Source organism: Sapajus apella, unplaced genomic scaffold, assembly GCF_009761245.1.
Source record: "Sapajus apella isolate SASKATOON/1434 unplaced genomic scaffold, GSC_monkey_1.0 scaffold218, whole genome shotgun sequence".
NCBI classification, from domain to species: Eukaryota; Metazoa; Chordata; class Mammalia; order Primates; family Cebidae; genus Sapajus; species Sapajus apella.
The window spans coordinates 42390-51594 of record NW_022437158.1 but is presented as its reverse complement, the minus strand read 5'-3'; the positions used below and the strand labels follow the sequence as shown (position 1 = coordinate 51594).

Genomic DNA, 9205 nt, shown 5'->3' with positions numbered 1-9205 from the left:
TCCAACTCAGGCTAGTGGCTACGCGGTCATCTGCAGTGCTACGCATGTCCATGTACCAGTGTGTCATACAGAACATGCAATATATGGCAGCCCACCCAGACTGTAACTGATGCTCGTTTATTTCCATTTAATTTTCAAGCTGGATTCTAGGAGGAAGCTGCTGAGGTGAGATTTACCCTAGCAGTGCAGGTGAGCTGGGAAGTGGCTGCTCTGAAGCCCCATGGCTGGACCCGCTGCCAAGAGCCGCCATTCCCTGCAGGCTTATTCAGCTTTTGGATAAATGTCAGAATAAATTGTTTTCATGGCAATTCCACTATTTAATGTAAAATTCTATAACACTGCTCTTTTTTTTGCCAAAAAAACCAAAAAAATCCCCTTACTAAAAGTTTGATTACCATCTGAAGATGCAGATCCCTGAAAAAGGTATTTTTAGGTCCTTCAGACTGCAGCAGCCTGCTTGGTTTGAAAATCTTACTCTGCCTGAGGTTAGAGCGCTGCCTTATTCACAGTGAAGACCTGCACCCTGGGAGAGGTCCAAATTCTATGCATGTAAATGTCAGGCATTGACAACACAATTTAGGAATAATTGTTTTTATACTGAATTCTGCATTCTTAAGGGTGAGGAAAGTGCCTAACACACCCAGGGGATGTCAGAAACCTTCAAGGTCCTCTAGAAGTGAATGCGAGAAAACAGAGCTGAGAAACTTTCTCCTGCAAGTTCTCTCTTCCACTGAATTATCTCCATTCTCAAGACTCTGACTTTATCTCCTGAACTCAGATAAGTTTCAAGAATTCCTAAAAGATCCCTTCCAGGCCGGGCGCGGCGCCAAGGTGGGTGGATCACGAGGTCAAGAGATTGAGACCATCCTGGTCAACATGGTGAAACCCCGTCTTTACTAAAAATACAAAAAATCAGCTGGGCATGGTGGCACGTGCCTGTAATCCCAGCTACTCAGGAGGCTGAGGCAGGAGGATTGCCTGAACCCAGGGGGCGGAGGTTGCGGTGAGCCGAGATTGCGCCATTGCACTCCAGCCTGGGTAACAAGAGCGAAACTCCGTCTCAAAAAAAAAAAAAAAAAATAAAGATACATTCTGGCAATTGTTTATTTTAGGCAGGGTGGTTGTCTATGAGCTCTCTATAACATAAATCTCATATTACAAGAATAAAAATAGTAAAACAAATCCAAAACTCCTTAAGATATAAGCCTAAGGTTTTTTGAGAAAGTATGATTTTCCTTCTCATCTTCCCAAATACCTAAATCCATATATTTGGTTCATCACACACTGAGTCCAAATGACATAAAACAGTGATACGGTTTGGCTGTGCCCCCACCCAAGTCTCATCTTGATTTGTAACTACCACAGTTCCCATGTGTTGTAGGAGGGACCTGGTGGGAGGTGATAGCATTATGGGGGTGGGTCCTTCCTGCACTGTTCTCCTGATACTGATCGAGTCTCAAGAGATCTGATAGTTTTAAAAACAGGAGTTTCCCTGCAAAGGCTCTCTTTGCCTATCACCATCCATGTAAGGCATGACTTGCTCCTCCTTGCCTTCTGCCATGATAGTGAGGCCCTTCCAGCCGTGTAGAACTTTAAGCCCATTAAACCTCTTTTTCTCTCCAGTCTTGGGTATGTCTTTATCAGCAGCATGAAAATGGACTAATGGCCGGACGCGGTGGCTCATGCTTGTAATCCCAGCACTTTGGGAGGCGGAGGTGGGCAAATCACAAGGTCAAGAGATGGAGACCATCCTGGCCAACCTGGTGAAACCTCATCTCTACTAAAAATACAAAAATAAGCTGGGTGTGCTGGTGCACGCCTGCAGTCCTAGCTATGCAGGAGGCTGAGGCAGGGGAATCACTTGAACCCAGGAGGTGCAGGTTGCAGTGAGCTTAAATTGTGCCACTGCACTCCAGCCTGGTTACAGAGTGAGACTTTGTCTCAAAAACAAAACAAAACAAAACAAAACAAAAAAAACAAAAAAGACAACGGACTAATACAGTAAATCGGTACCAGACTGGGTACTGCTGGAAACATATCTGAAAATGTGGAAGTGACTTTGGAACTGTATAACAGGCAGAAGCTGGGACATTTTGGAGGGTCAGAAGACAGGAAAATTTGGGAAAGTATGGAACTTCCTAGAGATTCTGAATGGCTTTGCCCAAAATGCTGATAGTAACATGAACAATAAGGTCCAGGCTGAGGTGGGGTCTTAGACAGAGATGAGCAGCTTGTTGGGAAGTGGAGCAAAGGTAACTCTTGTTACGTTTTAGCAAAGAGACTGGAGGCATTTTCGCCCTGCCCTACAGACTTGTGGAACTTTGAACTTGAGAGAGATGATTTAGAATACCTGGTGAAAGAAATTTCTAAGCAGCAAAGTGTTCCAGAGATGACTTGGGTGCTGTTAAGGGCATTCAGTTTTATAAGGAAACAGAGCACAAAAGTTTGGAAAGTTTGTAGCCTGACAACATGACAGAAACAAAATCCCATTTTCTGAGGAGAAATTCAAGCTGGCTGCAGAAACTTGCATAAGTAACAAGGAGCCAAATGTTTATCCCCAAGACAATGGGGAAAATGTCTTCAGGGCATGTCAGAGGTCTTCACAGCGGTGCCCTCCCATCATAGGCCTCCTATTACAGGCCTGGAGGCCTAGGAGGAAAAAATGGCTTTGTGGTCCGGGCCCAGGGTCCCTGTGCTGTGTGCAGCCTAGGGACTTGGTGCCCTTCGTGCCAGCTGCTCCAGCCATGACTAAAGGGGGCCAAGGTACAGCTTGGGCTGTGGCTTCAGAGGATGGAAGTCCCCAGTCTTCGAAGCTTCTATGTGGTGTTGAGCCTGTGGGTGCACCGAAGTCAAGAACTGGGGTTTGAGAACCTCTGCCTAGATTTCAGAGGAAGTATGGAAACACTTGTATGTCCAGGCAGAAGTTCGCTGCAGGGGCAGGGTGCTCATGGAGAACCTCTGCTAGAGCAGTGCAGAGGGTAAGTGTGTGGTTGGAGCCCCCACAAAGAGTCCCTACTGGGGCACCACCTAGCGGAGCTATGAGAAGAGGGCCACCGTCCTCCAGACTGCAGAATGGTAGATCCACCGACAGCTTGCACCATGTGCCTGGAAAAGCCAGACACTCAACAGCAGCCTATGAAAGCAGCCAGGAGGGAAGCTGTATCCTGCAAAGCCACAGAGGCGGAGCTGCCCAAGACCACGGGAACCCATCTCTTGCATCGGCATGACCTGGAGTCAAAGGAGACCATTTTGGAGCTTTAAGATTTGACTGCCTTGCTGGATTTTGGGCTTGCACGGGGCCAGTGCAGCCCCTCTGTTTTGGCCAATTTCTCCCATATGGAATGGCTGTATTTACCCAATGCCTGTACCCCCATTATATCTAGGAAGCAACTAACTTACTTTTGATTTGCCAGGCTGATAGGTGGAAAGGACTTGCCTTGTCTCAGATGAGATGTTGGACTGTGGACTTCTGAGTTAATGCTGAAATGAGTTAAGACTTTGGGGGACTATTGGGAAGGCATGATTGGTTGTGAAATGTGAGGATATAAAATTTGGGAGGGGCGGGGGGGAATGATACGGTTTGGCTGTGTCCCCACCCAAATCTCGCTATTCCCACATGTAGTGAGAGGAACATGGTGGGAGGTGACTGAATTATTGGGGCGGGTCTTTCCTGAGCTGTTCTCGTGATAGTGAATGAGTCTCATGAGATCTGATAGTTTTAAAAACAGGAGTTTCCCTGCACAAGCTCTTTTTGCCAGCCGCCATCCATGTAAGCTGTGACTTGCTCCTCCTTGCCTTCCACCATGATAGTGAGGCCTCCCCAGCCATGTGGAACTCTAAGTCCATTAAACCTCTTTTTCTCCTCAGTCTCAGGTATGTCTTTATCAGCAGTGTGAAAACCAGACTAAACCATAAGGCTATCCACATCACAACACAAAACGGTTTCCAGTGATCTGTTAATGGGTTCTTCTATGTCAAGACCTACTTGAGCAAATCAACACTTAACATGCAGTCCATCACAACCACACTGTACTTTGCTGTAACCTCCAGACAACCTAGTATCTTAAAAAAAAAATACCCCAACAAGAGAAGACTTGCTTTGACATCATTGAATTGGACTAGGGAAATCTGAATGACTTCTGTAGTGATATAAGACTATTCCATTTGTCAAGTTGGGAAACTAGCAAAATGAATCTGTTTTGGGCATCTAACCATGCTATCTGGAATGTTAGCCCGCTGTGCTTAAATGTCACCTCTCTCTTTCTGGCAAATAAAACTTTCCTCTAGGCTGGACGTGGTGGCTCACGCCTGTAATCCCAGCACTTTGGGAGGCTGAGGCGGGTGGATCTCTTGAGGTCAGGAGTCTGAAATCAGCCTGTCCGACATGGTGAAACCCTGTCTCTACTAAAAATACAAAACTAGCCAGGCATGGTGGTGCATGCCTGTAATCCCAGCTACCTGGGAGGCTGAGGCAGGAAAATCACTTGAACCTCGGAGGCAGAGGTTGTAGTGAGCCAAGATTGTGTCACTGCACTCCAGCCTGGGTAACAAGAGCAAAACTCCATCTCAAAGACAGAAAACAAAAAACAAAAAAAACTTTCCTCTAAAAAAAAAAAAAAAAAAAAAGTTTTCAATTTTTAATGCTATATTGAGGTTTTGAAGACTTCTTCTTCTTCTTCTTCTTTTTTTTTTTTTTTTGAGACGGAGTTTCGCTCTTGTTACCCAGGCTGGAGTGCAATGGCGTGATCTCGGCTCACCGCAACCTCCGCCTCCTGGGTTCAGGCAATTCTCCTGTCTCAGCCTCCTGAGTAGCTGGGATTATAGGCACGCACCACCATGCCCAGCTAATTTTTTGTGTTTTTAGTAGAGACGGGGTTTCACCATGTTGACCAGGATGGTCTCGATCTCTTGACCTCGTGATCCACCTGCCTCGGCCTCCCAAAGTGCTGGGATTACAGGCTTGAGCCACCGCGCCCGGCTGGTTTTGAAGACTTCTTACATAAAAACAGCTTCCAAAGAGTTGTGGGTAAGGAGAGCACGTGGCTGAAGTGAGACCCGGCCCCACCTGGAGAGAAGTGGGCAGAAATGCCCCCGGCCTACAGTGAGGATCTTGACAGTGAGGAGAAGGGGGCCTGTGTACCTGGGCCCTGCCTGACATATATGCTGGGATACTCAAGAACATCTCTCCCTGTGGGTCCCTCACTGGGGAAAGGAAATCCACACTAGGACATTTTTAGGATCTCACAAAAGAGAGCAGAGGATAGGTCTTCCCAAGAAGGCTGCTTGGAAGGGAAGACAAAGGAGCACAGAGAAGGTGAGAGAGCATTGAGGAGAATCCACCCACACTAAGAACACATAGACTTGCATGCCATGGAAGGATGAGCACTAGACAGCATGAGACCCTGCATGCACCCCCAGGAAAAGAAGTGGAGGGAAGCAGCATGGCATGTGAACAGCAACTCAGGCTGGAAGAGCATGTGACCCAAGGAACCCTGAGCTCTCTGGGCCACAGGTCAATCTGGGAAGACAGGAATTCAGCAAAGCACAAAAACCCACCAAATGCAATGGAGGGGGAGGCTGTGAGGCAGGGTCCAGAGGGCACTCTCCCTGTTCCTGTATAGCCATCAGCGGAATGGTGTTCACTGGCTTTTCTTTGAGACAGGGACTCGCTCTGTCACCCAGGCTGGAGCACACTGGTGCAACCTTTGCTCCCTGTAGCCTATGGCCACTTAATTTTCTTAGTTTTTTTTTTCAATAGAGACAGTCTCACTACGTTGCCCAGCCTGGTCTTGACCTCCTGAGCTCAAGAGATCCACCCACCTCAGCCCCCCAAAATGCTGCAATAACAGATGTGAGCCACCATGGCTAGTCTGGTTTTTACATTGTTGAAAAAATACAAACAAACAAAAAATAGTTTATGACATTAAAATTATATGTAATTAAAACCCTAGGCTGGGTGCAGTGGCTCACACCTGTAATCCTAGCACTTTGGGAGGCTGAAGCAGGTGGATCATGAGGTCAGGAGTTCAAGACCAGCCTGGCCAACATGTTGAAACCCTGTCTCTACTAAAATTACAAAAATTAGCCAGGCATGGAAGCAGGTGCCTGTAATCCCAGCTACTTGGGAGGCTGAGGCAGATAACTGCTTGACCCTGGGAGGCAGAGGTTGTAGTGAGCCAACATCATGCCACTGCACTCCAACCTGGGCAACAGAGTGAGACTCTGTTTCAAAAAAGAGTAATGAAAACCCTAGTATCCATCAACGAAGCTTTAGTGAGCCCCGCCACACTCATGGGTCTACAAGCATCTGCAGCTGCCTCCACACCCCAGGGAGAGAGCGCGGCTGCAGAGGCAGTGCAGCCATAGGACTGAAGACATGCACTTTTACAGAAAGGTTGTGGAGCCCTGCTGTCAAGCTTAGAAAACCAGCAGAGGGTTCCAGCAATACTGTGACAGAACCAATGGAATTTAAACCACAAGGAAGAAACAGACATGGCTGAAAAGTCACTGACTGGGAAGATGGACACAGTCCTGCTGAGTGCCAAAAAGAAACAGGGAGCACAGACTCGAAGAAGAAAGGTGACCTAAACCAACAGACTGAGACCTTCCAGCTGAGGCACCAATGCGTGGGACAGGAAAGGTGCTAGAGGCACAACAGAAAAGAACCTCTGGAAGTGAGAACTGAATCTCTGACTGAAATGTACACAATACAGTCCACGAAAAATGGCAAATGAAGTTAATAAAAGTTCAGGGCAAAGCAAGACTTCCTCAGATTGGGTCAGAAAGAGCATCCATTTCTCAGGGCAGGGCAGGGAAGACAGGGCCTGCCTCGCCCTTTCCACAGCAACTTTCAACTCCACTTCTGAATCCCAGGCAGGCGACTCGGTGTACTGTTCCCTGAAAATTGCTCTTTATGTTAAAAGGTCCCTGAGAAAGATTTTCAAGCATGAAGGAACTCAGAGAGCAGCACAGGAGCAATGAATGCAAACCAACCAAAGAACAAATCCAAATAAGCAGTCATGACCCATCCAGCTGCCCTGGGCCACCCTGCGGTGGAAAGGACAGCATCAGCTTCCAGTTCCCAGAGATCTGAGAGGCCCACAGCATTACCCAAGAGTTTTATACCCAGACAAGCTGTCCTGTTCACATCAAGGTCGAAGGCAGGCATTTTTCAATATGCAGGAATTCATGAGCTACAGCCCTTGTAAAAATGTATTTGTTTATAAAATTCAAATGACCAAGAAAAGATGAATTGAATAAATAACTCAAAAGGAAAAGCTGTGGGGAAAAACAAATCCAGTCAACCATAAAACTAAGATTAAGCAACCTGGAATAGTAGAACACAAATACAATTTATAAACTCTCATAATATAAAAATAATATTCGATTACTTTAAAGGAACCAAAGCCAAAGTCATATATATAGTATATTGACTGCCTGACTCCCTCTTAAATATATTTCTGTATCAGTATATTCAAATCAATCTTACATTTTAAACGGTTACAGAACTAAGATGCACTCATACCCCATGGTGGTAATGCATGCTGGCACAATGTTTCAGAAGGCAACTGGTCAGTAACTGGCAATTCTTTAACGCATATACCCTTGGACCTAGCCATTTATTGTCAAGATTTTTATCTTGCGTATAGAGTTACACTGCATTAGTGCTTAAAAATAATTAATTGGCTAGGCACAGTGGCTCATGCCCATAATCCCAGCACTTTGGGAGGCCGAGGCGGGTGGATCACGAGGTCAAGAGATCGAGACCATCCTGGTCAACATGGTGAAACCCCGTCTCTAATAAAAATACAAAAATTAGCTGGGTGTGGTGGTGCACGCCTGTAGTCCCAGCTACTCAGGAGGCTGAGGCAAGAGAATTGTGTAAACCCAGGAGGCGGAGGTTGCAGTGAGCCGAGATCGCACCATTGCACTCCAGCCTGGGCGACAAGAGCGAAACTCCCATCTCAAAAAAAAAAAACCAAAAAAACCCAAAAAAACCCAAAACTCCTCTAGAAAATGTATTAAAAAAAATCAGCCAGGTGTGGTGGCACATGCTGGTGGTCCCAGCTACTTAGGTGGCTGAGGTGGGAGGATAGCTTGAGACTGGGAGGTCGAGGCTGCAGTGAGCCAAGATCACGTCACTACACTCCAGCCTAGGTAACAGAGTGAGACCCTGTCTCACAAAAGAAAAAAAAGGTTCATTACAGCATTGGAAAAGTAGAAATGATTGGAAATAATAATCAAATCATCAATCAATGGAGGGCTGTTTCATGATCAATCTATACGGCAGGACACCCGGCAGTTACCGAAGATAGGAGACAGAGGGGTCTGCACGTGCCGTTATACTGAGAGGCGCAAGGAAAAGGCAGAGCAATTCTAACAAAAGCCAGAGAAATAAATAGCTTTATAAAACATCTGCAACGTTCTACAACCTCTCAATGTTCTCCTCATCTTTTTCCAGAACTGAATTCTTTACGTATAAAAGCAGCTTTCATCTGAAGTTCGACAATCACTTCACTTTTAGATTGTAGGCTCTTCTGTTTAAGTAAAATTTATTTCTACTTTAGCGTATTTCTAGAGACACATCCAACATTTTAATTGATATTCATGCATAAAGATGATCTTTGTGTTCCACAGATAACAAGCTTCTTTCTTTCCTTTTTATTTAGCACGATTACCTCAGTCTTTTCCACTTTGCTAATGATATTCACTAATGGCTATTTCTGGATGGTAGAATCTTGGGTAATATTTTTGCTTTATTCCTTCTTCTCTTGATATACAATAAAACCATTTTTAAAAACGGGTTTGGAAAGTAAGTAAAGCACTTCAAGGTCATGATTTGCAGGAAAAATATATCATAAACAGCAAAAGCACGTTTAAAAAACCAGGATAGAGGCAAGAAAATATCTACAGCAGCCACATGAAATGGTTTAATTTCACTTGAGCTATTTATAGAATAAATATTAAGAAAAACTGAGTTGGCATTTTATTAAAAAAACCATAGGCTATCACAGTGGGCAGTATTTCACTATTACTGCCTCCTGCATAATTAATTTTATTTATTTATACTCTTCTGCAAGGCTTTGTAACAGCAGAAGACAAGTGATTAATAAAAAATACAGGGCATGAAAAGTAGTCCATTGTCAGGCTGATTAATACATAAAATAAATTGTTACTTTTACACATCTATATTTAAAGGGCTCTT

The 9205-nt window shown here is 45.2% G+C and overlaps 1 protein-coding gene and 1 long non-coding RNA gene across 4 annotated transcripts in view; both read right to left on the bottom strand.

Moving 5' to 3' along the window:
* Positions 1-9205, bottom strand: part of SFSWAP (splicing factor SWAP) — a 93169-nt gene that overhangs the window by 52698 nt on the left and 31266 nt on the right. The window lies entirely within an intron of this gene.
* On the bottom strand, positions 345-1684 carry LOC116544473. Its single transcript, XR_004265924.1, has 2 exons — positions 1090-1684; positions 345-806 (listed from the first exon to the last, which is right to left on the bottom strand). It is a non-coding gene; the product is annotated as an uncharacterized LOC116544473 (long non-coding RNA).